The sequence below is a fragment of the Bos javanicus genome, chromosome 7 (assembly GCF_032452875.1).
Source record: "Bos javanicus breed banteng chromosome 7, ARS-OSU_banteng_1.0, whole genome shotgun sequence".
Taxonomy (NCBI): Eukaryota; Metazoa; Chordata; class Mammalia; order Artiodactyla; family Bovidae; genus Bos; species Bos javanicus.
Genome location: NC_083874.1, coordinates 17,077,581 through 17,105,418, shown reverse-complemented (window position 1 = coordinate 17,105,418; position 27,838 = coordinate 17,077,581). Strand labels below are relative to the sequence as shown.

Here is a 27,838-nt window from a genome sequence, read left to right as displayed (position 1 = left end):
CACTTCAGCTCTCATACTCTATCTTGTTTTTAACACTGTGGCTTGGGCAGGGGGCATCCACTTAGTTTGCTCTTTTAAACCATGGCTAAGGTATGTCTCCTATGGAAATACCTGGAGGAATTAAGATGGGGCACTTTCAACATGATTTCATCAGGCAATGGGGCTCTTCAAAGCTTGCTCTTATATTCCGTCGTACAAGGATAGGATCAAAGTGAGCTTCTGGGGTGGTTGTTGCGCTGTGGTCAGTCGTGTCCTACTCTTTGCGACTCCACGGAGAGGGGAACCTGGCGAGCTACAGTCCACCGGAATTTTCAGGCACGAATCCTGGAGCGGGTTGCTGTTTCCTTCTCTAGGAGATCTTTGCCGCCTCGTGTCCTGCAGCTCCTGCATTAGCAGGCGGATTCTTTACCACTGAGCCAACTGGGAAGCCTTGCAAAACATGAATCTCTTGTAAGAATGGATTTTTTTCGTGTCAGGGCCAGCCTTTTGACATGGAAAGCTGTCCCGTGCTCATTTTTCTTCCTGAAACTGAGTTGAATTCTCCCGGATCCATTTGCTTTAGCGAGTCAAAATTCCGCCCGGGTCTCACCTTGGTGTTTCTTGGCTCAGAACAGACAGCTGAGCTGCGTGTGGACGGCGCCCCCTGGTGGTCACATGTGGATGGGACAAAGCATGCAAAGGCCTCGTAACACTGAAACGTTTCTCTTTCAATCTGAATGTCCCATGACAGGAACTGAAAATTGATACGGACCCTTCCTCTGTTGCAGAGAGATCACATTTGCTTCCTACTCCTAATTTTGGAAGCCCCAACCTGTATTATATAAAACATTAAAATTGTTCCTCATTCCATATTACGTGGGTTTTGTTTTGTTTTATGGGGTTTTGTTTGTTTGTTTTTGCTAAAATTACCAAGAGCATTTCTAGAATTATTGCCCAGGATAAACTCATTTAATTGTCCAAGCCTTATGCTTTTTTCGTTTTTTGGGGGAGCATGGGGCAGCTTGCAGGATCTTAGTTTCTGGATCAGGGTTCAAACTGAGCCCCCCGGCAGTGAAAGCGTGGAATCCTAACCACTGTTGAGTTCAGTCGCTCAGTCGTGTCCGACTCTTTGTGACCCCATGAACCGCAGCACGCCAGGCCTCCCTGTCCATCACCAACTCCCGGAGTTCACTCAAACTCATGTCCATCGAGTCGGTGATGCCATCCAGCCATCTCATCCTCTGTCGTCCCCTTCTCCTCCTGCCCCCAATCCCTCCCAGCATTAGGGTCTTTTCCAATGAGTCAGCTCTCTGCATCAGGTGGCCAAAGTATTGGAGTTTCAGCTTCAACATCAGTCCTTCCAATAAACACCCAGGACTGATCTCCTTTAGGATGGACTGGTTGGATCTCCTTGCTGTCCAAGGGACTCTCAAGAGTCTTCTCCAACACCACAGTTCAAAAGCATTAAATCTTCGGCGCTCAGCTTTCTCTATAGTCCAACTCTCATCCATACATGACCACTGGAAAAACCATAGCCTTGACTAGATGGACCTTTGTTGAAAAAGTAATGTCTCTGCTTTTTAATATGCTGTCTAGGTTGGCCATAACTTTCCTTCCAAGAAGTAAGCATCTTTTAATTTCATGGCTGCAATCACCATCTGCAGTGATTTTGGAGCCCCGAAAAAGAAAGTCTGACACTGTTTCCACTGTTTCCCCATCTATTTGCCATGAAGTGATGGGACCAGATGCCATGGTATTATTTTTCTGAATGTTGAGCGTTAAGCCAACTTTTTCATTTTCCTCTTTCACTTTCATCAGGGTGGTGTCATCTGCATATTCTGAGGTTATTGATATTTCTCCCAGCAATCTTGATTCCAGCGTGTGTTTCTTCCAGCCCAGCATTTCTCATGATGTACTCTGCATAGAAGTTAAATAAGCAGGGTGACAATATACAGCCTTGACATACTCCTTTTCCTATTTGGAACCAGTCTGTTGTTCCACGTCCAGTTCTAACTGTTGCTTCCTGACCTGCATACAGGTTTCTCAAGAGGCAGGTCAGGTGGTCTGGTAGTCCCATCTCTTTCAGAATTTTCCACAGTTTATTGAGATCCACACAGTCAAAGGCTTTGGCATAGTCAATAAAGCAGAAATAGATGTTTTTCTGGAACCCTCTTACTTTTTCCATGATCCAGTGGATGTTGGCAATTTGACCTCTGGTTCCTCTGCCCTTTCTAAAACCAGCTTGAACATCTGGAAGTTCATGGTTCATGTATTGCTGAAGCCTGTCTTGGAGAATTTTAAGCATCACTTTACTAGCCTATGAGATGAGTGCAATTGTGCAGTAGTTTGAGAATTATTCGGCATTGCCTTTCTTTGGGATTGGAATGAAAACTGACTTTTTCCAGTCCTGTGCCCACTGCTGAGTTTTCCAAATTTGCTGGCATATTGAGTGCAGCACTTTCACAGCATCATCTTTCAGGATTTGAAATAGCTCCACTGGAATTCCATCACCTCCACTAGCTCATAGCTCGTAGCTTGTTCGTAATGATGCTTCCTAAGGCCCACTTGACTTCACATTCCAGGATGTCTGGCTCTAGGTGAGTGATCATATCATCATAATTATCTGGGTTGTAAAGATCTTTTTGTACAGTTCTTCTGTGTATTCTTGCCACCTCTTCTTAATATCTTCTGCTTCTGTTAGATCCCTACCATTCCTGTACTTTATTGAGCCCATCTTTGCATGAAATGTTCCCTTGGTATCTCTAATGTTCTGTGAAGAAATCTCTAGTCTTTCCCATTCTATTGTTTTCCTCTATTTCTTTGCATTGATCGCTGAGGAAGGCTTTCTTATCTCTCCTTGCTATTCTTAACCACTGTACTGCCAGAGAATTCCCCAGCTCCTATGACTTTTATGAAACACTTGTCGAGTGAGAAACCTAACTTATGCATTATTTTCAAGTAGAATAGACTGCTAATTAATGTCAAATTCAAGAAGTGAAGAAGTCATATAATTCTACCTATATACCTGCAAAAGGCATTAAAGTGAACATTTATTCATCAGTATGACTCATCTTTCTAAGTTTTCCCCTATTTTATCCATTTTTTCCTTGAAGTCTCAAAAATATTTTCATGGATCTGTGAACATTTGTTTACCCTGATCAACATACTTTTAACTCTCAATGATCACTAGCGAGCCAAAATTATGTTGGGTGTGCCCAATGTGTTTGGGGAAACTCAGTATACAAGAGCTATCTGGGGGAAAAAGCAGAGTCAGCCTCAATAGATTCAGGTCACCAAAGTATTTTAAAAATTAAACTCCCCTTTTGTTTTCTCCCCCAGGACTTTCTTGCTTAATTTTCCTCCTGAATATTCCTAACTCATCATTCCAAGGTATGTGGGTGATGGGCAGTGAATCTGGAATAGTTTGTGTAGTTTGTGTTTCTGTAGATGGTTCTAGTTTGTTGGTTTGTTTTTTTTTACTGCACCCCGAGGCATGTGGGACCCTAGTTCCCTGAACAAGAATCAAATCCACATCCCCTGGACTGGAAGGTGGAATCTTAACCACTGCACCACCAGGGAAGTCCCTATAGATGTTTCTTTACAAAGCAGTTTGGGGATAAGCAGAACAAGTTTTGCTGACCCCAAATTCAGACTTAAAAAGAGAAATATGGAAATGGTAAGCATTTCCTCAAATTCATGTAACTCTCCAAGTAATTCTAGCCCTTACAGTTTTCCCCACCACACTAAACATATGACACTTAAAAAAAAAATAGCTTGGGGCTTCCATGGTGGCTCAGATGGTAAAAAGAAATAGCTTTATTGTCTTATTCTTACTGTGTAACTGAGGTTATTTACACAAAGAATCCACAAAAATCAGGAGAACAATTATATAGAAATAATAAAGAGAAAACCATTCTTTTTATTATGGTACTTATATATATGCTCTTTTACCTACATATATATGTATATATATATTCATATACCTAGGTCTCCTACATGGCAGGCAGATTCTTTACCACTGAGCCACCATGGAAGCCCTCAAGACATAAGAGCCACAGTAAAAAGGGTCATCCTCTTTTATTATTTCCATATAACTTTTGTGGGTTCTTTGTGTAGATAGCCTGTGTATTTTAAATAGTATGTATATAAATATTAATATGTATTTATACACATAAAGAGATACAGATATAGACTGAGATTTGATAAATACAGATGTGACTTTGTATGTATTATTTTACCAAATATGGTCACAGTTTATAGTGTTTTACAATATGCTTTTATTTGACCTAGTATATCCTGAATATCTCCTCTTGTCAATCAGACATAGCATTTCGTTTTGTTAATATACCGCAGTTTATTGGTCCATTATCCTGTTGGTGGACACCTGACTCTCTGATGCTTGACTACGATGAATAGGGCTGCTGTGAACATTCTTGTACAAGTCTTTCTGTGGATGTATGTTTTCATCTTGGGAGGGGATTTTCTTGGGGAAATTCCTCTAAGAGTAATCACTGGGTCATAGGATGACCAAGTAAGTAGAATTATTTTCTTCATCTTGAAAATGATAAGAATGAAAGCAAAAAAAGCAATCCAGCCTGGGGAACTGCAAGTTAAAAATCACAATGAGATTTGCCTCTTGGTCCAATGGTTAAAACTCTAAGCTTCCACTGAAGGGGTTATAGATTCGATCCCTGGTCAGGAAACTAAGATCCCACATACCTCAAGGTGTGGCCAAAAAAATAAATGCAATAAATCACAATGAGATAATTGTTATTAACCTGTCAGGGTGGCTAAAATTAAGAAGCAGACACTACCAAATGTTGGCAGGGATGTGTAGCAACCAGAAGTCTCATAGATTGTTTTTGGTGTTTAGTTGCTAAGTCATGTCTGACTCTTTGTGACCCCATGGACTGCAGCACATCAGGCTTCCTGTCCTTCACTGTCTCCCAGAGTTTGCTCAAACTCATGTCCACTGAGTCAGTGGTGCCATCCAATCATCTCATCAGCTGTTGCCGCCTTCTCCTCCTGCCTTCAATCTTTCCCAGCATCAGGGTCTTTCCAGTGAATCAGCTCTTGGCATTAGGTGGCCAAAGGACTGGAGCTTCAGCTTCAGCATCAGTCCTTCTAATGAATATTCTTTCTTTAGGATTAACTGGTTTGATCTCCTTGCTGTCCACGGGACTCTCAAGGGTCTTCTCCAGCACATAGATTGTTACTGGAGGGTAAAATAGTACAGCACCTCTATGGATAAAGTGGTTAGGATTCCCCGCTTCCTCCGCACAGAGCACAGGTTCAATTCCTGTTCTCGGAACTAAGATCCCATACACTGTGCCTTGTGTCTATTAAAAAGAGTAGTAAGGAGTTCATATTTAGTAGGAGATTGCCCTGAGACGTTCATATTTATTCATATTCATATTTGGTAGGAGATTGCAAACACCCTCTTCCAACAACACAAGAGAAGACTCTACATATGGACATCACCAGATGGTCAACACCGAAATCAGATTGATTATATTCTTTGCAGCCAGAGATGGAGAAGCTCTATACAGTCAACAAAAACAAGTCCAGGAGCTGACTATGGCTCAGCTCATGAACTCCTTATTGCCAAATTCAGACTTAAATTGAAGAAAGTCGGGAAAACCACTAGACTATTCACATATGACCTAAATCAAATCCCTTATGATTATACAGTGGAAGTGAGAAATAGATTTAAGGGCCTAGATCTGATAGATAGAGTGCCTGATGAACTACAGACTGAGGTTTGTGACATTGTACAGGAGACAGGGATCAAGACCATCCCCATGAAAAAGAAATGCAAAAAAGCAAAATGGCTGTCTGCAGAGGCCTTACAAATAGCTGTGAAAAGAAGAGAAGCGAAAAGCAAAGGAGAAAAGGAAAGATATAAACATCTGAATGCAGAGTTCCAAAGAATAACAAAAAGAGATAAGAAAGCCTTCCTCAGCGATCAATGCAAAGAAATAGAGAAAAACAACAGAATGGGAAAGCCTAGAGATCTCTTCAAGAAAATTAGAGATACCAAGGGAAATTTGACATTAAGATGGGCTCGATAAAGAACAGAAATGGCATTGACCTAACAGAAGCAGAAGATATTAAGAAGAGGTGGCAAGAATACACAGAAGAACTGTACAAAAAAGATCTTCATGACCCAGATAATCATGATGGTGTGATCACTCACCTAGAGCCAGACATCCTGGAATGTGAAGTCAAGTGGGCCTTAGAAAGCATCACTACGAACAAAGCTAGTGGAGGAGATGGAATTCCAGTGGAGCTCTTTCAAATCCTGAGAGATGATGCTGTGAAAGTGCTGCACTCAATATGCCAGCAAATTTGGAAAACTCAGCAGTGGCCACAGGACTGGAAAAGGTCCGTTTTCATTCCAATCCCAAAGAAAGGCAATGCCAAAGAATGCTCAAACTACCGCACAATTGCACTCATCTCACATGCTAGTAAAGTAATGCTCAAAATTCACCAAGCCAGGCTTCAGCAATATGTGAACCATGAACTTCCAGATGTTCAAGCTGGTTTTAGAAAAGGCAGAGGAACCAGAGATCAAATTGCCAGCATCCGCTGGATCATTGAAAAAGCAAGAGAGTTCCAGAAAAACATCTACTTCTGCTTTATTGACTATGCCAAAGCCTTTGACTGTGTGGATCACAATAAACTGTGGAAAATTCTGAAAGAGATGGGAATACCAGACGACCTGACCTGCCTCTTGAGAAACCTATATGCAGGTCAGGAAGCAACAGTTAGAACTGGACGTGGAACAATAGACTGGTTCCAATTAGGAAAAGGAGTATGTCAAGGCTGTATATTGTCACCCTGCTTATTTCTGTAACTTCTATACAGACTACATCATGAGAAACGCTGAGCTGTAAGAAGCACAAGCTGGAATCATTGCCAGGAGAAATATCACTAACCTCAGATATGTAGATGACACCACGCTTATGGCAGAAAGTGAAGAGAAACTAAAAAGCCCCTTGATGAAAGTGAAAGTGGAGAGTGAAAAAGTGGGCTTAAAGCTCAACATTCAGAAAACGAAGATCATGGCATCTGGCCCCATCACTTCATGGCAAATAGATGGGGAAACAGTGGAAACAGTGTCAGAATTTATTTTCCTGGGTTCTAAAATCACTGCAGATGGTGACTGTAGCCATGAAATTAAAAGATGCTTACTCCTTTGAAGGAGAGTTATGACCAACCTAGATAGCATATTGAAAAGCAGAGACGTTACTTTGCCAACAAAGGTCCATCTAGTCAAGGCTATGGTTTTTCCAGTGGTCATGTATGGATGTGAGAGTTGGACTGTGAAGAAAGCTGAGAGTCGAAGAATTGATGCTTTTGAACTGTGGTGTTGGAGAAGACTCTTGAGAGTCCGTTGGACTGCAAGGAGATCCAACCAGTCCATTCTGAAGGAGATCAGCCCTGGGATTTCTTTGGAAGGAATGGTGCTAAAGCTGAAACTCCAGTACTTTGGCCACCTCATGCGAAGAGTTGACTCATTAGAAAAGACTCTGGTGCTGGGAGGGATAGGGTGCAGGAGGAGAAGGGGACGACAGAGGATGAGATGGCTGGATGGCATCACTGACTCGATGGACGTGAGTCTGAGTGAACTCCGGGAGTTGGTGATGGACTGGGAGGCCTGGCGTGCTGCGATTCATGGGGTCGCAGAGTCAGACACGACTCAGCGACTGAACTGAACTGCCCTGAGACGTTAACCATTTAAGATGACATTTTTTATTATTTGTTTATTTTGGGTGTCCTGGATCTTCATTGCTGCGCAGGCGTTTCTCTAGTTGTGGCGAGTGGGGGCTACTCTCTAGCTGCGTGTTCAGGCTTCTCACTGCTGTGCCTTCTCTTGTTGTGGGGCACGCAGGCTTTAGCAGTTGCAGCACATGTGGCAAACGGGCTCAGTTGCTCCAAGGCATGTGCAATCTTCCTGGACCAGGGATCAAACCTACATCTCCTGCACTGGCAGGCGGATTCTTTACCACTGAGTCAACAGGAGAGCCCTTGAAATTACATTTTGAACTCAGGGATGATCATTCTATCTCCCTGTTCACTCCTGTCTAGCCTTCCACACCAAGATGGTCTCCATCTCATGACTTGTCCCACTGCTCAAGAAAACCTTCTGCTAGAGACTTCCCTGGCTGTCCAGTGATTAAGACTCCATGCCTCCAACCCAAAGGACCCAGATTCGTTCCCTGGTTGGGGAACTAAGATCCCACATGCCATGTGGCAGGGCCAGAAAAGAAAAAAAAGCCCACCTTCTGCTAGATTTTCTCATACTTAGTCATCTCAGCTGCACTTGCCCTGGTCATCCAACAGAATTTCTCTTCCTGACCTCCTCTTAGCCTCTGGCTTCTTTTTTATTTATTTATTTATTTTTAATTGGAGGATAATTGCTTTATGGCACTGTGTTTCTTTCTGCCATACATCAATATGAATCAGCTATCAGCTCAATTCAGTCACTCAGTGTCCAGCTGTTTGTGATTCCATGGACTGCAACACACCAGGTTTCCCTGTCCGTCACCAACTCCCGGCGCTTGCTCACACTCACGGGTATACATATGTCCCCTGCCTCTTGAACCTCCCTCCCACCTCCCATCCCATCCCACCCCTCTAGGTTGTCACAGAGCACCAAATTTGAGCTCCCTGCATCATTCAGTAAAATTTTCACTGGCATTCTAATTTTACATATGGTAACGTGTATGTTTCAATGCTACTTTCTCAGTTCATCCCACCTCTGGCTTCTCGTTGTGGTTCTTCAGTCGCTCAGTCGTGTCCAACTCTTTGAGATCCCATGGACTGCAGCATGCTAGGCTTCCCTTCCCTGTCCTTCACTAACTCCCTGAGTTTGCTCAAACTTATGTCCTTTGAGTCGGTGATGCCATCCAACCATTTCATCCTATGTCACCCCCTTCTCTGTCACCCCCTTCTCCTCTTGCCCTCAATCTGGCTTTTTATATTACGTCTATTTGCAATCCTTTCCATATGGGATAATTTGTTCCCTTGTCTCCCCATAAAAATATAATTCTGTGGAATCAGGACCTGGAATGCTCTCATGAACTGGTGGGCAAGAGAATGATAAACCAAGTGCCAGGAACCTAGGAAGTACCCCATGGCAGACCAAATGTCTGCCTGACAGGAGGGCAACATGGATTGAACTCACTCGTTTGACCTTTGATGGATCCTTCATCACAGATGTGAATGAATGCCTGAATACCCAGGCCTGCCCTTCGAAAGCCATCTGCACAGACACTGTGGGAGGCTACTTCTGCACCTGTAAATCCGGATTTGAATCAAGCAATGGGAAGACATATTTTAATGGTTCTGGAGTGAAGTGCATAGGTGAGTGTTATTTAGGTAAGAACATTCTAGACAAAAGTAGGTCTACTTATCCCTCATATTGAGATATTGGACCTAAAGTTGGAGAATAACTGATCAAGTCCATGGCTTTGATAGTAGAGACCTACGTGTTAGGCATGGAAAGCATTTTTTGTTGAATGTCATAAAGAGCCATTAAATTCTTTAGCTCAAGGGTCTTTCTGTTTAGATTGCAGAGTTTTGGGATCTAAATACTAAATAAAAGGACCTTTCCTGGTAGCTCAGCAGGTAAAGAATCTGCCTGCAATGCAGGAGACCATGGTTTGATTCCTGGGTTTGGAAGTTCCTCTGGAGAAGGGATAGGCTACCCACTCCAGTATTCTTGGGCTACCGTGGTGGCACAGACAGTAAAGAATCTGCCTGCAATGCAGGAGACCTGGGTTCAATCCCTGGGGAAGGAAGATCCCCTGGAGTGGAGCATGACCACTCACTTCAGTATTCTTGCCTAGGGAATCACCATGGATGGAAGAGCCTGGCAGGCCACAGTCCACGAGGTCAAAAAGAGTCAGACATGACCGAGTGACTAAGCACAGCACAGCACTAAATAAGAAGGAATGTTAGCCAGGGATGTATAAAAGGGGTTTGTCCTCAACCTGGAATATTTTTAAGTCCATATTAATAAGGGGTTGGCATGCATGTATAGCATATTAATTTCCCACTTGAAATGTTGTTTTATTTCAGTCACTAAGTGGTGTCTGACACTTTGTGACCCCGTGGACATACCAGGCTCCATTGTCCTTCACTATGTCCTAGAGTTTGCTCAAACTCATGTCCATTGAGTTGGTGATGCTATCTAACCATCTCATCCTCTGCTCCCCTCTTCGCCTTTTGCCTTCAATCTTTCCCAGCATCAGAGTCTTTTCCAATGAGTCAGCTCTGCCCAAAGGATTAGCGTTTCAGCTTCAGCATCAGTCCTTTCAATGAATAGTCAGGGTTGATTTCCTTTAGGATTGACTGGCTTGATCTCCTTTTTGTCCATGGGACTCTCAGGAGTCTTCACCAACACCACAGTATGAAGGCATCAATTCTTCAGCACTCAGCGTTTTTATGGTCCAACTCTACATCTGTACTTGACTACTGGAAAAACCATAGATTTGACCTTTCTCAGCAAAGTGGTATTTCTGCTTTTTAATACACTGTCTAGGTTTGTCATAGACTTCCTTCTAAGGAGAATGTTTCCTAATACATTAAAAATATATAGTTCACATAAAATTCTATTCCTACCATTTTGCATTTGGGGATTTCAAAAAACTTTTATCACTTAAGTTTATATTTATAGCAAAAAAAAAACTTAAAGATTTGTGCATGGGAATTTGTTTTCATTGTATATTCTAACATGTTATTTCAGAGCTTTAGAATGTAGTTTTTAGAAAGTGTTTTAAAAGAACTCAACTCCTGAAACACACTAGTGAGTTTTCAGATGTTGCTGCCGAGTTTTTCACATGGAGAAATCAACTCATATAAAAAGAGTTGTTTATGTATTTATTTTGGGGGTAGAGAGAAATTTTGTCAGGAACGGGACTGCTGGATCATATGGCAATTCTATTGTTAGTTTTTTGAGGAATTCCCATACTATTCTCCATAATGGCTATATGAATTTATATTCCCACCAACAATATATGAGGGTTCCCTTCTCTCCACACCCTCTCCAGCATATATTGTTTGTAGACTCTGAATATAAGAACGCCACCTGTGCTCAAGACACAGAAAATGTGGACTCATCATAAAGTCGTCTTAGTTCTTCCATTGTTTTCTACACAGATAAGTTCTATGCATGCTCAGTCACTCAATCACACCCTGACCCCTTGGACTATAGCCCACCAGGCTCCTCTTGTCCATGAAACTCTCCAGGCAAGAATGTTGTGGTGGATTGCCATTTTCCTCCTCCAGGGCATCTTCCTGACCCAGGGATCAAACCCACATCTCCTGTGTCTTCTGCATGGGCAGGCAGATTCTTTACCACTGCACCACTGCCGCCACCTGGGAAACCCAATGAGTCCCGTTCTCTTTCTAAATCTTACCTCACTGTTTGTTGGGGTTTTTTTTTTTGAGGAGGGGGAAGGAATTTCTTGTATGGTGTTTTCATATTCTCTTATATTTTGTCACTTCCTCCGAGACATGTTTTCTAGACTCATACTTTAAAAATCTCTGTTCATCACTTCCTGTTCCTTCTACTGTTTTTTTTTTAAATAAATAAACATGTATGTTAGTTAATGTTAGTCACTCATTCATGTCAGACTCTGCAACCCCATGGACTGTAGGAGGTTGTAGCCCACCAGTCTCCTCTGCCCATGGGATTTCCCAAGAATACTGTAATTTCCTTCTCCCAGGGATCTTCCTGATCCCTGAACTGAGGTCTCCTACGTCTGAGCCACTAGGGAAGCCCAAATAGGTATTAAGTCTCTTTTTTAATTTTTTAGTTAAAAAGTGTTTTTATTGAAGTATTTATTGCTGTTGTTCAGTTCACTCAAGGTGAGTGCCTTGAAATACACAGACTGTTCACTGCTCTGATGCTGGCTAATACTGTGACTTGTGTGTAGTGGACACGCATAAGCATGGGATGAAGAAGTGAACTCACGGAACCCTGAGTGACCCCATGGAGCTGTGTCACTGAATGATTCATTTTTCATCCCTTTCCTTTTCTGCCACAGATAAGAATGAATGCCTGAACAGCACAGCGTGCCCACTGACAGCCACATGTAAGAACATCCCGGGAAGCTACCTCTGTGTCTGCAATCCTGGGTTTGAGACGCCTGAGGGGAGAACTCAATTTATTGGCTCCAGAGGAACTTGTGTAGGTAAGCAGATTCTCTGACACCTTCAGGTGAAAACTTTCTAAAAGAAAGATTTGACCAAAACAAATGATGAAAAACAAACAAATAATCAATATGGATCTGACTTCAATATGTTAATAACCTTTAAATTCCTCAGTATCTAAACATTGTCATTTGATATAGCTGTTTATGTGTGTTTATGTATGCATAACATGTATGTGTGTGTGCTCAGTCGCTCAGCCGTGTTTGACTCTTTGTGACCCCATGGACTGTAGCCTGCCAGGCTCCATGGGCTTCTGCAGGCAAGAATACTGGAGGCAGTTGTTATGGCTGCTTCCTCCAGGAGATCTTCCAGACCCAGTGATAGAACCTGTGTCTCCTGTATCTCCTGAACTGGCAGACGGGTTCTTTACCACTGAGCAGAGATGCCTTCCAAATGCACAGCTTCTGTTAAAGTAACCACAAAGGCTCTCCCTAGTGGCTGTCAATTTATTGATATTTTAACTTGTCATCCTTACTTCTATTGAAAAAAATCCAAAGATAGAGCAATTCAATTAAAAAACAGAAAGACAAATTCTTTTTCAAAAGAATAGCTGCATATACACGTATAACTTGGAGAAGGAAATGGCAACCCACTCCAGTATTCTTGCCTGGAAAACTGTATGGACAGAGGAGCCTAGGAGGCTACAGTCCATGGAGTTGCAAAAGAGTCGGACATGACTGAGCACGCATGCACATGTATAACTGAACCAATTTGCTGTATACCTGAAACTAACACAATATTGTTAATCAACTACACTCCAATACAAAATTTAAAAAAAATTTTTTAAAGGACAAACTGCTGAATTGGAGAAAATATTTACAAATTATATGATGGATAAGGGATTAATTTCCAAAATATCTAACAGCACATACAACATCAAAAATTTTTAATTGATTAAAAATGGACAGAAGATCTGTATAGACATGTTTTCAAAGACATACAGCTGGCCAACAGGCACATGAAAAGATACTCAACACTGCTGATCATCAGAGAAATGCAAATCAAAAGCACAATGAAATACAACTTCACATATATCAGAATGGCTATCATGGAAAAGTCTGCAAACAACAAATGTTGGAGAGGATGTGGGAATGTAAATTGGTGCAGCCGCTATGGAAAACAGTATGGAGGTTCCTCAAAAAAACTAAAACTAGAGTTACCATATGATCCAGCAATTCCATTCCTGGATATATATCTGAAGAAAGCAAAGACATTAATTTGAAAATAGCAATAGTATTTACAATAGCCAAGATACAGAAGCAACTTAGGTGTCCATTGACAGGTGAATGGATAAAGAAGATATGAGATATATAAAGATACAGACAGATAGGTATAGATATATACATGCAATGAAATACTACTCAGCAACAAAAAGAATGAAATTCTGACATTTACAACAATACGGACTAGAGAGTATTATACTTAGTGAAATAAATCAGGCAAAGACAGACAAATGCTGTATGGTATTACTTACATGTGGACCCTAAGAAATAAAACAAACAGATGTATATAACAAAACAGAAACAGATTCACAGATATAGAGAACAAGCTAGTGGCTACCAGTGGGGAGAAGAAAGGGGGAGTGGCAAGACAGGGGTATAGAATTAAAAGGCACAAACAAGTATGTATAAAATAAATAAGCAACAAGGATATATTGCCCAGCACAGGGAAATATACCCACTACTTTGTGATAAGTTTAAATGAGGTATATAATCTATAAAAATATAGACTCACTATATTATACACCTGAAACTAACACAATATTATTAAAAAAAAAAACAAACTATACTTCAATTTTGGGCTTCCCTGGCGACTCATATGGTAATGAATCTGTGTGCAATGCCGGAGACCCAGGTTCGATCCCTGGGTTGGGAAGATGCCCTAGAGAAGGGAATGGCAACCCACTCCACTATTCTTGCCTGGAGGATTCTATGGACAGAGGAGCCTGGCGGGCTACAGTCCATGGGGTCACAAAGACTTGGACACTAATGAGCAACTAACACACACACTCACATACTTCAACTGGCCAGCAGGCATGACAACCAGCAGGCATGACTGAGAGGCAGAAATCCCATTTGGAAAGAAAGCTGGGAGAAAAGTTGGGAGGGAAATTTCTCCAAATTCAGACTGTGAACAAACATTGCATTTCTTTTTTTTTTTTTTTTTTTTGAACTCTCATTCTATTTCTAGGAATCAACCATAGTTCCCCTACCCCAACCCAAGTTACATTTTCAGAAGACCATAAACAACAGGTATGTTCCCATCTTTGTAAATCTGTTTGGTGCCCACCACCAGTATGTGGAAATAAACAATAATTACAAACAAAATACTCTCTAGGGGGAATATGCTAAAATATAAAACAAGGGTTCATATCAACCCCACCAGCGCATACACACATAATGGTCTCTGGGGATAAAAAGGTGTTTCTTGATATTAATATTTTTAGATCCTCTCCTATTTCTTCCATATTTTATGCTTTATCTATTGCTTTCATTTTGAGCAACAAAGTATTGTTTGGGGAAAACATGGCAGCCATGAAGTGTTCTCAGTCAACACTAGCTTTGTACAGAATTAATTATAAAAAAAAAAAAAAAAAGAGGCACCCTGGGACTTCCCTGGCAGTCCAGTGGGTTAAGACTTCATGCTTCCAATGTAGGAGGCACGGGGTCCATCGCTGGTCAGGGAATTAAGATCCCTGGCCAAATGGCATGATCAAATTATTTTTTAAAAAAGAAGCACCCTTACCCCCTCAATTTAATCATTATTACGATTGATATAATTTCATTGCTGCAACTACTGTGTGTTATTGTAAATAAATCTTTTAAGGGTGACCTACAAAACAAATATATGTTACATTAAGACAATAAGGAAACCAGTATGTACACCCATAAGATGAATGTTCAAAATCCAGTCCTTTGTTTCATTAAACGTTATTTGTAGTTTGGTCTAAGTTGTCCAGTGTCATATAGACCTTATAGGAATTAAAAATCCTGACTTCTAAACCATTTAGGTGAAAGTGTACTTTTGGAAAATAGACTGTCTCTAATCACAGTCAAGAAGAAAGGTAAATATGCTATGAAGATTGTTTTTATTAAAAGAGAGAGTGGAAGAACCTGTCTACATTATTATATATTATATACGAAGGTTATGTATAAATAATATGTTATACAGGAACACAAATATTTTATATAAAATATACAAAAACAGAAATAAATTTTAATATTTTGACTATTATGAATGGTTCTTGGTTATTATTATGTCTCCATCCCCTAAAGTTAATATATTTGAATTGCCTCTTCTCCAATTTTATTTTGATTTTGTCAGTGGGAAAAAAAGGGATTAGCTTGAGAGTTTAGATTTTATTATATTTAGGCATTTTTAACATTTTGGTTCTCTAGAAATTATTTTTGAGGATAATAATGTGGGTGTTGAACTGATTCACTCTTTTCAAATGGATGCCCACTAGTCCCAAAACAATGTATTGAACTTTATTTACATTGTGTGTGTGTGTTAAGCTCCAACAAGTGTGTTTAATTTTGCAGTCTTGCATTCACAGATATGTCAGAGTATTTCTCTGCCAGGACCAACTGTTTTAATAAAGCTTCTGAGAACTTGAGAACAACCTCTGGATGCTTCTAACTGAATGAAAGCCAATGATATGTTTCTATTCTTTCCTTTTAGGACACCACCAAGGACCCAAATAACAACAGGATTAGCTCTGTTACCATGGTGACAAAAGGAGTACCAGAAGATAACAATGTCACACTTGTGTTACAGGTTTGAAATCATTCTCAGTTTCTGTGAATGTTTTCTCACAGTAGATAATTCTCCATCTTTTTCTTCCTCCAGTATGCCGGAAGGAATTAATTATAAATTAGGTGGGACAAGTTCTTTGTCCTTTCTGTCTCCACATCACAGGAGGAACGCAAACCCCACAATAGATTTTTACCTTAATTCTACTGGCTACAGAGGTCTCTCCCTTCCTAATTTTCTGAAAATAAGCATTTTCCCATATTAGATGACAATTGATCACTTCTGTAGGGGTATACTAAAAAGCTCTAAAAGAAAGCACAAATGCAGGGGAATTAAGAAGAAAAGCAAAGGTGAGACCAGGCAGCATGGGCACGTTCTCAGTCGCTCAGTCGTGTCCGACTCTTGGCAACCCCACGGACTATAGCCCACCAGGCTCCTCTGTCCATGGGATTTTCCAGGCAGGAATACTGGAGTGGGTTGCCATTTCCTCCTCCAGGGGATCGTCCCCACCCAGGAAACCAGGTAGAAGGTGATGTAAAATCTAGGACCAGTGAATTAAAAACATTCAATTACTTCACAATGAAATGAAGTGACAGTGTAAGGTCTGAGTTTCTTCCAGCTTTGTTTAAACATTCACGCCTTTTCCCTACACTGTTCCCTTCTTCTGCTATTGAGCAATGGGAATAATCCCAGAGAAAGCTCATAGTTGTGGAAGCTTCGAGAAAGGTCTGGAAAATAAAATCTGTAGTCTTAGTTTCCTTTTATGATTTCCTACTAGACAATAGTCATTTTCACATCCATTATTTTTTGTTTATTCCTCAATATTTCATTATTTAAAAAAAAAATTTTAGTGGCATATCATACTATTTTATTTATTCCTAGGTATTTTATTCTTTTTTTTAAATTTTATTGAGGTATAGTTGATTGACAGTGTTGTGTTAGTTTCTGGTGTATAGCAGAGATTCATATATATATTCATTCTTTTTTGGATTCTTTTACCATATAGATTATTACAGAATATTGAGTATAGTTCCCTGTGCTATACAGTAGGCCCCTATTGCTTACCTGTTTGGGTAAACAACAGGTGTGTGTATGTTAATCCCAAATTCCTAAATTGTCTGTGAGTCTGTTTCTATTTTGTGAGGACGCTCACAATATTTAAATTTTTTTTTTATGTTATGGTTTATCACAGGATAGTGAATGTAGGTCCCTGTGCTCTACAGTAGGACCTCATTTTTTATCCATCCTTTGTATCATAGTTTGCATCTGTTAATCCCAAACTCCCAGTCCATCCCTCTCCCAACCCCTCTCCCTCTCGGCAACCACAAGTCTGCTCTCTGTGTCTGCACACTCACTGTTTGTATGGCAGGAAATAGTCGATTCTTTTGGCAACTTCAGCAAGACCATCAGCGAGTCATCTCAGAGACGCAAGGAAGAAACTGCCCGTTTAGCGACACAGTATCTTCACAGAGTGCAGTCGGCAGCCTATGAAGCTGCCCTCAATCGACCCACAGGAGGAACGCTGAGGAAAGAGTCACAATTTATGGGTAAGCTGCGGTCATAGATACTCAGGCAGACTCTCAAACTTAATTGGGTTCAGGAAATGCTGGTTGAGCTACAATTCCATTGCCAGAAAACAGCCTTCTCTTTCTTTACACTGGCAAAACCTGTGTATGTACTTGACATGAAATATCTTATTTCTCTTCAGAACCCTAAGTTTGCATTGGATGAGGCTTGAAAGTTCATTTGACTGGACCATCCATTCATCATTCAGGTCTAACCTATTTTCAAAGTGAATCTTTCGTGGCTGCGTGTATTGTCACTTTTAATCCAAGAGTCACCCTAGAGTTACGTACAAATCTTTATCAAGGATACACTGAAGGATAAAGCAGCCTCTAGTCTTAGAATCAGTTGGGAGCATAAGCAGCACCTAGTAAAGTGTCTGGTACTTCAAAGCATTTACTAATCATCAAACGAATGACTGAATATACGGACAGAAAAAAAAATGTGGTGCTGTCATCAATTAGAGGATAAGATTCCACTTTTTTGGAAAAAATTATTTTATTGAAATATAGTTTCCCCCCTCCATATCCTTAAGTTTTCAGACATTTTTCCCCTGATGACATTATGAGTAAGCAATGGTTTCTTGCTGTAGTTTTATGTGCATTTCACTGATTACTAATGGACTAGAAGTCTTCATTTTATGCTGGCCATTGGATTTCATTTCTGTAATTATTCTGATCTATATTTTCTGTTCATTTTCCCTTATCCAGTTGTTCTTTGTCCATTATACTTTTGGTTTTTATCTTACTGAATTTTAGGGCCTCTTTACATATGATGGACTTCATTTATGTTTCTAAATATCTTCTGCCAATCTGTGGTTTCTTGAAAGGACTTTTGGGTGAAGATGTTTCCACTTTTGATGTAATCACATCTTTCTGTCTTAGAGATGTGGGGAGGGAGATAGCAAATACCAGGGAAGTAGTTTGTGATGCTAATTAGACTGATTAGAGTAGGCTTGGAGAGGAGGTGAGATTTGTAAGAAGACTTGAAGGAAAAGAAGGAGTGAGCTACGTGCATATCTCACGGAGAATGATCCTGGGCAGAGGGGTTGGGGTGAGCATTCCTGGTGTGCTGGAGGTACTTGCAGAGTGTCTGGAAGTGACTGGTCAAGGAACTGATGTAAGGCAAGATCAGACAGGGTCTCCTGGGAATTGTAACAACACTGGCTTTTATTCAGGGAGACCCTATCTGATTCACATTTTGAAAGGATCTGATTGGCTGCTCTGGAGGAACAGTGAATGCAGTTAAGTGACTGGGATCAGCCAGGATAGATCTACTGGCGGTCTAGATGAAGTCAGTGCTCCCAATCAGATTCACACCAACATTGGTGTCTTTTCAGCAAAAAGGTGAATTTGCTGCCAGGTTTTGAGAGAAAGAGAAAGGTTGGTGCTAAAGTTGATTAATGTGTAGGTGATTAAAATATTTGGCTTGTTCAAAACAAAAGAGACAAAAGAGTGAGTATGGAGAGATGGAGGGAAGGAATAAGATGCCTTGTGATTCTTTTTTAAATTAACTTTTATTGGAATATGGTACTTTACAGTGTTGTGTTAGTTTCTACCGTACAGCAAGATGAGTCAGCTACATATCCTCTTTTTTTGGATTTCCTTCCCATTTAGGTCACCACAGAGCACTGAGTAGAGTTCCCTGTGCTGTAGATTTTATGTGCATATGTACAGTAGATTCTCATCAGTTACCTATTTTATTTGTTGTTATTGCTTAGTCACTAAGTCGTGTCCAACTCTTTTGAGACCCCATGGACGGTAGCCTGCTAGGCTCCTCTATCCATGGGATTTCCCAGGCAAGAACACTAGATGGGTTGCCATTTCCTCACCAAGGGATCTTCCTGACCCAGAGATTGAACTCGCATCTCTGGCATCTCCTGCATTGGCAGGCGGATTCTTTACCACTGAGCCACCTGGGAAGCCCATAGTATCAATAGTAACTGACTTATATGCCTTGTTATTTTTCCGCATGTATCAAACTAAGTGAAAAAGTATATGATTAGTAAATAATGGCCTCTTAAACTCTTTAATTAAGACCTTCTCTTGAATGGTAGTGTGGTCAAAAGGAAAGATATCAGTCTCAAGATTAGAAGAGATGAGACAGTCTCATGCCAGCCTCACTCAACTCTACCATATTGAATCTGTTCCCTCCAATAAGAGACTGGGTGCCCAAATAAAGCCAACAGCTTCTATGTGTCCACTTCAACTCCAGCACCCAAGCTCCAGTTTTCATTTGAAGCTCCCACAGTTGTCAAGGGCTTCCCTGATAGCTCAGCTGGTAAAGAAGCCACCTGCAATGAAGGAGACCCCAGCTCAATTCCTGGGTTGGGAAGATCCACTAGAGAAGGGATAGGCTTCCCACTCCAGTATTCTTGGGCTTCCCTGTGGCTCAGCTGGTAAAGAATCTGCCTGTAATGTGGGAGACCTGGGTTCAATCCCTGGGTTGGGAAGATCCCATGGGGAAATTCCTACGGAAATTTCTACCCACTCCAATATTCTTACCTGAAGAATTCCATAGACTGTATGGTCTATTGGGTCACAAAGTGTCAGACACTCCTACAGTCGTCATTTATTTTAATTTAATTTTTATTTATTTTTTTGCCACACCACGCTGCATGTGGAATCTTTTTTTTTCTTCTTGTTTTTATTTTATTTATTTATTTTTTAAATTTTATTTTATTTTTAAACTTTACATAATTATATTAGTTTTGCCAAATATCAAAATGAATCCGCCACAGGTATACATGTGTTCCCCATCCTGAACCCTCCTCCCTCCTCCCTCCCCATACCATCCCTCTGGGTCGTCCCAGTGCACTAGCCCCAAGCATCCAGTATCGTGCATCGAACCTGGACTGGCATCTCGTTTCATACATGATATTTTACATGTTTCAATGCCATTCTCCCAAATCCTCCCACCCTGTCCCTCTCCCTCTCCCACAGAGTCCATAAGACTGTTCTATACATCAGTGTCTCTATTGCTGTCTCGTACACAGGGTTATTGCTACCATCTTTCTAAATTCCATATATATGCATTAGTATACTGTATTGGTGTTTTTCTTTCTGGCTTACTTCACTCTGTATAATAGGCTCCAGTTTCATCCACCTCATTAGAACTGATTCAAATGTATTCTTTTTAATGGCTGAGTAATACTCCATTGTGTATATGTACCAAAGCTTTCTTATCCATTCATCTGCTGATGGATATCTAGGTTGCTTCCATGTCCTGGCTATTATAAACAGTGCTGCGATGAACACTGGGGTACATGTGTCTCTTTCCCTTCTGGTTTCCTCAGTGTATATGCCCAGCAGTGGGATTGCTGGATCATAAGGCAGTTCTATTTCCAGTTTTTTAAGGAATCTCCACACTGTTCTCCATAGTGGCTGTACTAGTTTGCATTCCCACCAACAGTGTAAGAGGGTTCCCTTTTCTCCACACCCTCTCCAGCATTTATTATTTGTAGATTTTTGGATCGCAGCCATTCTGACTGGTGTGAAATGGTACCTCATAGTGGTTTTGATTTGCATTTCTCTGATAATGAGTGATGTTGAGCATCTTTTCATGTGTTTGTTAGCCATCTGTATGTCTTCTTTGGAGAAATGTCTATTTAGTTCTTTGGCCCATTTTTTGATTGGGTCATTTATTTTTCTGGAGTTGAGCTGTAGGAGTTGCTTGTATATTTTTGAGATTAGTTGTTTGTCAGTTGCTTCATTTGCTATTATTTTCTCCCATTCTGAAGGCTGTCTTTTCACCTTGCTAATAGTTTCCTTTGATGTGCAGAAGCTTTTAAGGTTAATTAGGTCCCATTTGTTTATTTTTGCTTTTATTTCCAATATTCTAGGAGGTGGGTCATAGAGGATCCTGCTGTGATGTATGTCAGAGAGTGTTTTGCCTATGTTCTCCTCTAGGAGTTTTATAGTTTCTGGTCTTACGTTGAGATCTTTAATCCATTTTGAGTTTATTTTTGTGTATGGTGTTAGAAAGTGTTCTAGTTTCATTCTTTTACAAGTGGTTGACCAGATTTCCCAGCACCACTTGTTAAAGAAATTGTCTTTAATCCATTGTATATTCTTGCCTCCTTTGTCAAAGATAAGGTGTCCATATGTGCGTGGATTTATCTCTGGGCTTTCTATTTTGTTCCATTGATCTATATTTCTGTCTTTGTGCCAGTACCATACTGTCTTGATAACTGTGGCTTTGTAGTAGAGCCTGAAGTCAGGTAGGTTGATTCCTCCAGTTCCATTCTTCTTTCTCAAGATAGCTTTGGCTATTTGAGGTTTTTTGTATTTCCATACAAATTGTGAAATTATTTGTTCTAGCTCTGTGAAGAATACCGTTGGTAGCTTGATAGGGATTGCATTGAATCTATAAATTGCTTTGGGTAGTATACTCATTTTCACTATATTGATTCTTCCAATCCATGAACATGGTATATTTCTCCATCTATTAGTGTCCTCTTTGATTTCTTTCACCAGTGTTTTATAGTTTTCTATATATAGGTCTTTAGTTTCTTTAGGTAGATATATTCCTAAGTATTTTATTCTTTCCGTTGCAATGGTGAATGGAATTGTTTCCTTAATTTCTCTTTCTGTTTTCTCATTCTTAGTGTATAGGAATGCAAGGGATTTCTGTGTGTTGATTTTATATCCTGCAACTTTACCATAGTCATTGATTAGCTCTAGTAATTTTCTGGTGGAGTCTTTAGGGTTTTCTATGTAGAGGATCGTGTCATCTGCAAATAGTGAGAGTTTTACTTCTTCTTTAACAATCTGGATTCCTTTTATTTCTTTTTCTGCTCTGATTGCTGTGGCCAAAACTTCCAAAACTATGTTGAATAGTAATGGTGAAAGTGGGCACCCTTGTCTTGTTCCTGTCTTTAGAGGAAATGCTTTCAATTTTTCACCACTGAGGATAATGTTTGCTGTGGGTTTGTCATATATAGCTTTTATTATGTTGAGGTATGTTCCTTCTATTCCTGCTTTCTGGAGAGTTTTTATCATAAATGGGTGTTGAATTTTGTCAAAGGCTTTCTCTGCATCTATTGAGATAATCATATGGTTTTTATTTTTCAATTTGTTAATGTGGTGTATTACATTGATTGATTTGCAGATATTGAAGAATCCTTGCATGCCTGGGATAAAGCCCACTTGGTCATGGTGTGTGATCTTTTTAATGTGTTGTTGGATTCTGCATGTGGAATCTTAGTTCCCTGACCAGGGATCAAACCCGTGCACCTTGCATTGGGAGCATGAAGTCTTAAATACTGGGCCACCAGAGAAGTCCTTGTCATTTTTTGAAATGAGATGGACAAGGAGATTATAATTTAAAACAAGTGTTTATAAAGATTTCCAATATTCACACAGATTTTTTTGTTTTTTTAGTTATTGAAGTGCTGACTATCAAGAACAGCTGCAAAACAGAAAATGAGATAGTTAAATTACAGACTGAAAAGGAGTCAATGGACATCGATTGCAGTGTTGTCACTGGAGGAGGAACTGGAGGTAACAGAAATTACCTAGATTATCTCAACATCTCTAGAATTGGGGGGAGGGGAAATTTACTTTTATTTTTTATTGAATTATATTAATAATTAATACACAATACTATACTAATTTCGGCTGTTCAACAGGCTGATTTGATACTTTTATACATTATGAATGATCAACTCACTGTGCAAAATTGTTGCAATATTACTGACTATATTCTCTGGTATAATTATATCTTTGTGACATATATAATTCCAATCACCCATCTTCTCCCCATGCCCCCTTCACATTCTTTCCTCTGGAAAACACCACTTTGTTCTCTATGTCCATGAGTCTGTTTCTCTTTTGTCTTGTGTTTTAGATTCCACATAGATGTGAAATCATGTGGGATTTGTCTTTCTCTGACTCATTTCACTCAACATAACATCATACCCTCCAGGTTCATCCATATTGCTGCAAATGGCAAGACTTCTTTCTTTTTTGTGGGTCCATCTAGACAAGGCTATGGTTTTTCCAGTAGTCATGTATGGATGTGAGGGCTGAACTATAAAGAAAGCTGAGTGCCAAAGAACTGATGCTTTTGAACTGTGGTGTTGGAGAAGACTCTTGAGAGTCCCTTGGACTGCAAGGAGATCCAACCAGTCCATCCTAAAGGAGATCAGTCCTGGGTGTTCTTTGGAAGGAATGATGCTAAAGCTGAAACTCCAGTACTTTGGACACCTCATGCGAAGAGCTGACTCATTGGAAAACACCCTGATGCTGGGAGGGATTGGGGGCAGGAGGAGAAGGGGATGACAGAGGATGAGATGGCTGGATGACATCACCGACTCGATGGACATGAGTTTGAGTGAACTCTGGGAGTTGGTGATGGACAGGGAGACCTGGCGAGCTGCAGTCCATTGGGTCGCAAAGAGTCAGACATGACTGAGCAACTGAACTGAATATTCCATTGTGTATATATACCACATCTTTATCCATTCATCTATGGAGGACACTGAGGCTGCTTCCATATCTTGACTATTGTAAACTGCTGCAAGGGACACAGAGGGTATCTTTTCTAGAATCCAGACATAGCCTTATCATCCTGCAAGTGGAAAGGCTTTGAAATCTCCCCCATCTCTTTTTCATGGATGTATGATCTAACAAAGTAGGATTTAGGATTCTACATTCCGTATTTGACTTCTTAGAGACTTGCCAGATAAATTCTTAACTTTGGCTACACATTCCCCCATCTCCTCCTCAGGTTGATCATATCCTTGCTTCCTTTCAGGTGCTGTGGTTTTCATTTCTTACAAGTCTTTCGGGTCCATCTTAGATGGCTCCTTTGTGTCTAAGGAAAACCTAACTCTTGATGAAAAGCTGGATCACTTTCAACTGAATTCCAAGATGATAAGTGGTACCACAGGATGCAAGAAGAATTGTTCCCTGGCCAAACCTGTGAACTTCACATTTCACCATATACAGGTGGGCAAGTTATCAACTTGTTTGAGCACCTAGAGATTTCTACCAATCACACCTGTAAACCCAGTGGTGAAAAGGTATGGTTTTTGTAGTCAATTCTTTCTCCCCAACCTGGCTTATCAGGAATTGCCAATGGAGATTGGAAATTCAGCCCAGTGCTTGGTTACTAGCTACTCCAAAAATTACGTGATGGGAATTATTCCCTCAACAGACTAAGAAGTGATAAAAACTGTAGCCTTATTTACTGTTGGGAAATGAACAGATAAAGCCGACTCTGCAATCCCATGGACTATAGCCTGCCAGGCTCCTCTGTCCATGGGATTTTCCAGGCAAGAATACTGGAGTGGGTTGGCATTTTCTCCTCCAGGGGATCCTCCTGACCCAGGGATCAAACCCATGTCTCCTGCACTGGCAGGCAAATTCTTTAGCACTGAGCCACCTGGGAAGCCCAAGATGTTCACAGTAAGGTCTCTTAAAGTGAAATAATCAGGTCACATACTTTAAGTATGTACAGTTATATTTGTCGAGTATTCCTCGATAAAGCTGGAAAAAATAAAAGACTCAAAAAATTAAAAGTCAGATGAGAGCTTCCCTGGTAGCTCAATGGTAAAGAATCCACCTGCCAATGCAGGACACGTGCGTTCGATCCCTGGTCCAGCAAGATCCCAAATGCCTCAGGGCAACAAAGCCCCTGTGTCACAACTACTAAGCCTGAGCTCTAGAGTCCTCAGGCTGCAAATACTGAGCCCACGTGTCACAAGTACTGAAGCCCACGCACCCCAGAGCCCATGCTCAGCAACAAGAGAAGCCAGCCATCACAGTGAGAAGCCCATGCACTGCAACTTGAGAGTAGACCCTGCTCTCTGAAACTAGAGAAAGTCCTGCACAAAACGAAGACCCAGCACAGCCAAAAATAAACAAGCAAATTTTGAAGTCAGATGAAAGAGGTTTTTTTTTTTAACATTTGGAAAAATTTCATTTCTGACCCAAGAATTGAAACTTGAGCCTCTAATTAATTGAAGAAGAATTTGAAAATACATTATCTGGTCTTCTAGTTCTAAGTAGAAGATACTTTATATAACAAAGTCTATATTGAATATGGTATCTTGCACTTCAAAATTTGTTGAGTGTAGATCTTATAGTGTTCTTACCACAAAAACAAACAAAAAGCTGAAACAAAGGGACACAAGAAACTTTAGGAAGTGTTGGGTAGGTTTTGTTATTTTGATGGTGGTGCTGGCATCACAGGTGTTTGCATATGTCCAAATTCATCACATTTTATGTAGTGTGTGCTGTGCGCTCAGTCCTGTCTGACTCTTATGACTGTAACCCACCATGCTCCTCTTTCCATGGGATTCTCCAGGCAAGAATACTGCAGTGGGTTGCCATTTTCTACCGCAGGGGATCTTCCCAATCTAAGGATTGAATTCACGTTTCCTGTGTCTCCTGCATTGGCAGGCAGATTCTTTACCTTTGTATAATAATTATACCTCGGTATAGCCATAAAAAAAACTGAATCCCATTACTTTTAAAACACATTAAAAATTGTCCTCACAAGATATTCAATGTAGGCCCCTGTGCTATATATTAGAACCTTGCTGTCTATTGATTCTAAATGTATAGTTTGCATCTACGAACACCAAACTCCCAGTCCATCTCTCCCCCTTCCCCCTCCCCCCGGCAACCACAAGTCTGTTCTCTACGTCTGTGAGTCTGTTTCTGTGTAAACACAATTTTGCAATAATTATAAATGGAAAGTAACATTTAAATTGCATTAAAAAATTTAAAAACAAAAACTTTAGTATAAAAAATTTTATTGGCGTATAGTTGATTTGGAATCGGTGAATTTAACTCAGATGCTCATTATATCTACTATTGTGGACAAGAATATCTCAGAAGAAATGGAGTAGCCATCATAGTCAACAAGAGTCCCAAATGCAGTACTTGGATGCAATCTCAAAAACGACAGAATGGTCTCTCTTTGTTTCCAGGGCAAACCATTCAATATCACAGTAATCCAAGTCTATGCCCCAACCAGTAATGCTGAAGAAACTGAACAGTTCTATGAAAACCTATAAGACCTTCTAGAACTAACACGCAAAAAAGATGTCCTTTTCATGATAGGGGACTGGAATGCAAAAGTAGGAAGTCAAGAAATACCTGGTAAGTGCGCTCTGCGGCTCCGTGAATCTGTCTCTTGCTTCAACAGTGCTTTGCTGGAACAGACCCAGGGACGCCCCTTGCTCCAGCCTCTGACCACCCTCCAACCTTTTTTCCAGTCGCAGCCTCAGGAGTCTGCCACTCAGCTGTCCGCGATCATCAGGACCAGCCACCATTTTTAAACTCCTTATTACCGACCAATCACGAGCTCCCAGATTCGTTAGAATTATTCTACCGAAGTGGAGGCCGCAGTCAACTGCCCGGTTAACATGCAACTGTGGGCCTCCTGCACTTACCTCTCTCTGGGCTTCTATTTCGACGGCGAAGATGTGGCCCTGGAGGGTGTGGGTCACTTTTTTCGCGAATAGGCCAAGGAGAAGCACGAGGGCGCAGAGCGTCTCTTGAAACTGCAAAACCAGCGTGGCGGCTGCGCCCTCTTCCGGACGTGCAGAAGCCATCTCAAGACGAGTGGGGTAAAACCCAGGATGCTATGGAAGCTGCCCTTCTCCTAGAGAAGAACCTGAATCAAGCCCTGTTGGATCTGCACGGCCTGGCTTCTGCCCGCAGAGACCCCCACATCTGTGACTTCCTGGAGAACCACTTCCTAAATGAGGAAGTGAAACTCATCCAGAAGATGGGTGACCACCTGACCAACCTCTGCAGGCTGGCTGGTCCCCAGGCTGGGTTGGGCGAGTATCTCTTCCAAAGGCTCACCCTCAAGCGCGACTAGGAGCTTCTGTAGACCAGTGGGCTTTGAAGAACCCGCCTAACATCAGGGCTGCCTGAAGCCCCTCTCTGCAGCTACTAGGCAGCTTTTTAACACCCTGGAGCCCACTCTCAAGCCTTGGACCAAATGGAAACAATAAAGCTTTTTGCAGCGTTAAAAACAAAACAAAACAAAACAAAAAAAGAATTACCTGGAGTAACAGGCAAATTTGGCCTTGGAGTACAGAATGAAGCAGGGCAAAGGCTAATAGAGTTTTGCCTAGAGAACACACTGGTCATAGCAAACATCCTCTTCCAACAACACAAGAGAAGACTCTACACATGGACATCACCAGATGATCAGTACTGAAATCAGATTGATTATATTCTTTGCGGCCAAAGATGGAGAAGCTCATTCAGCAAAAACAAACCAGGAGCTGACTGTGGCTCAGATCATGAACTCCTTATTGCCAAATTCAGACATAAATTGAAGAAAGTAGGGGAAACCA

General features: G+C 40.9%; 1 protein-coding gene and 1 pseudogene across 2 annotated transcripts in view; both read left to right on the top strand.

Moving 5' to 3' along the window:
- LOC133250780 (adhesion G protein-coupled receptor E3-like) overlaps nt 1-27,838 on the top strand; it is a 117,612-nt gene that overhangs the window by 69,525 nt on the left and 20,249 nt on the right. The window lies entirely within an intron of this gene.
- Nucleotides 158-27,508, top strand: LOC133251757 (ferritin light chain-like; annotated as a pseudogene).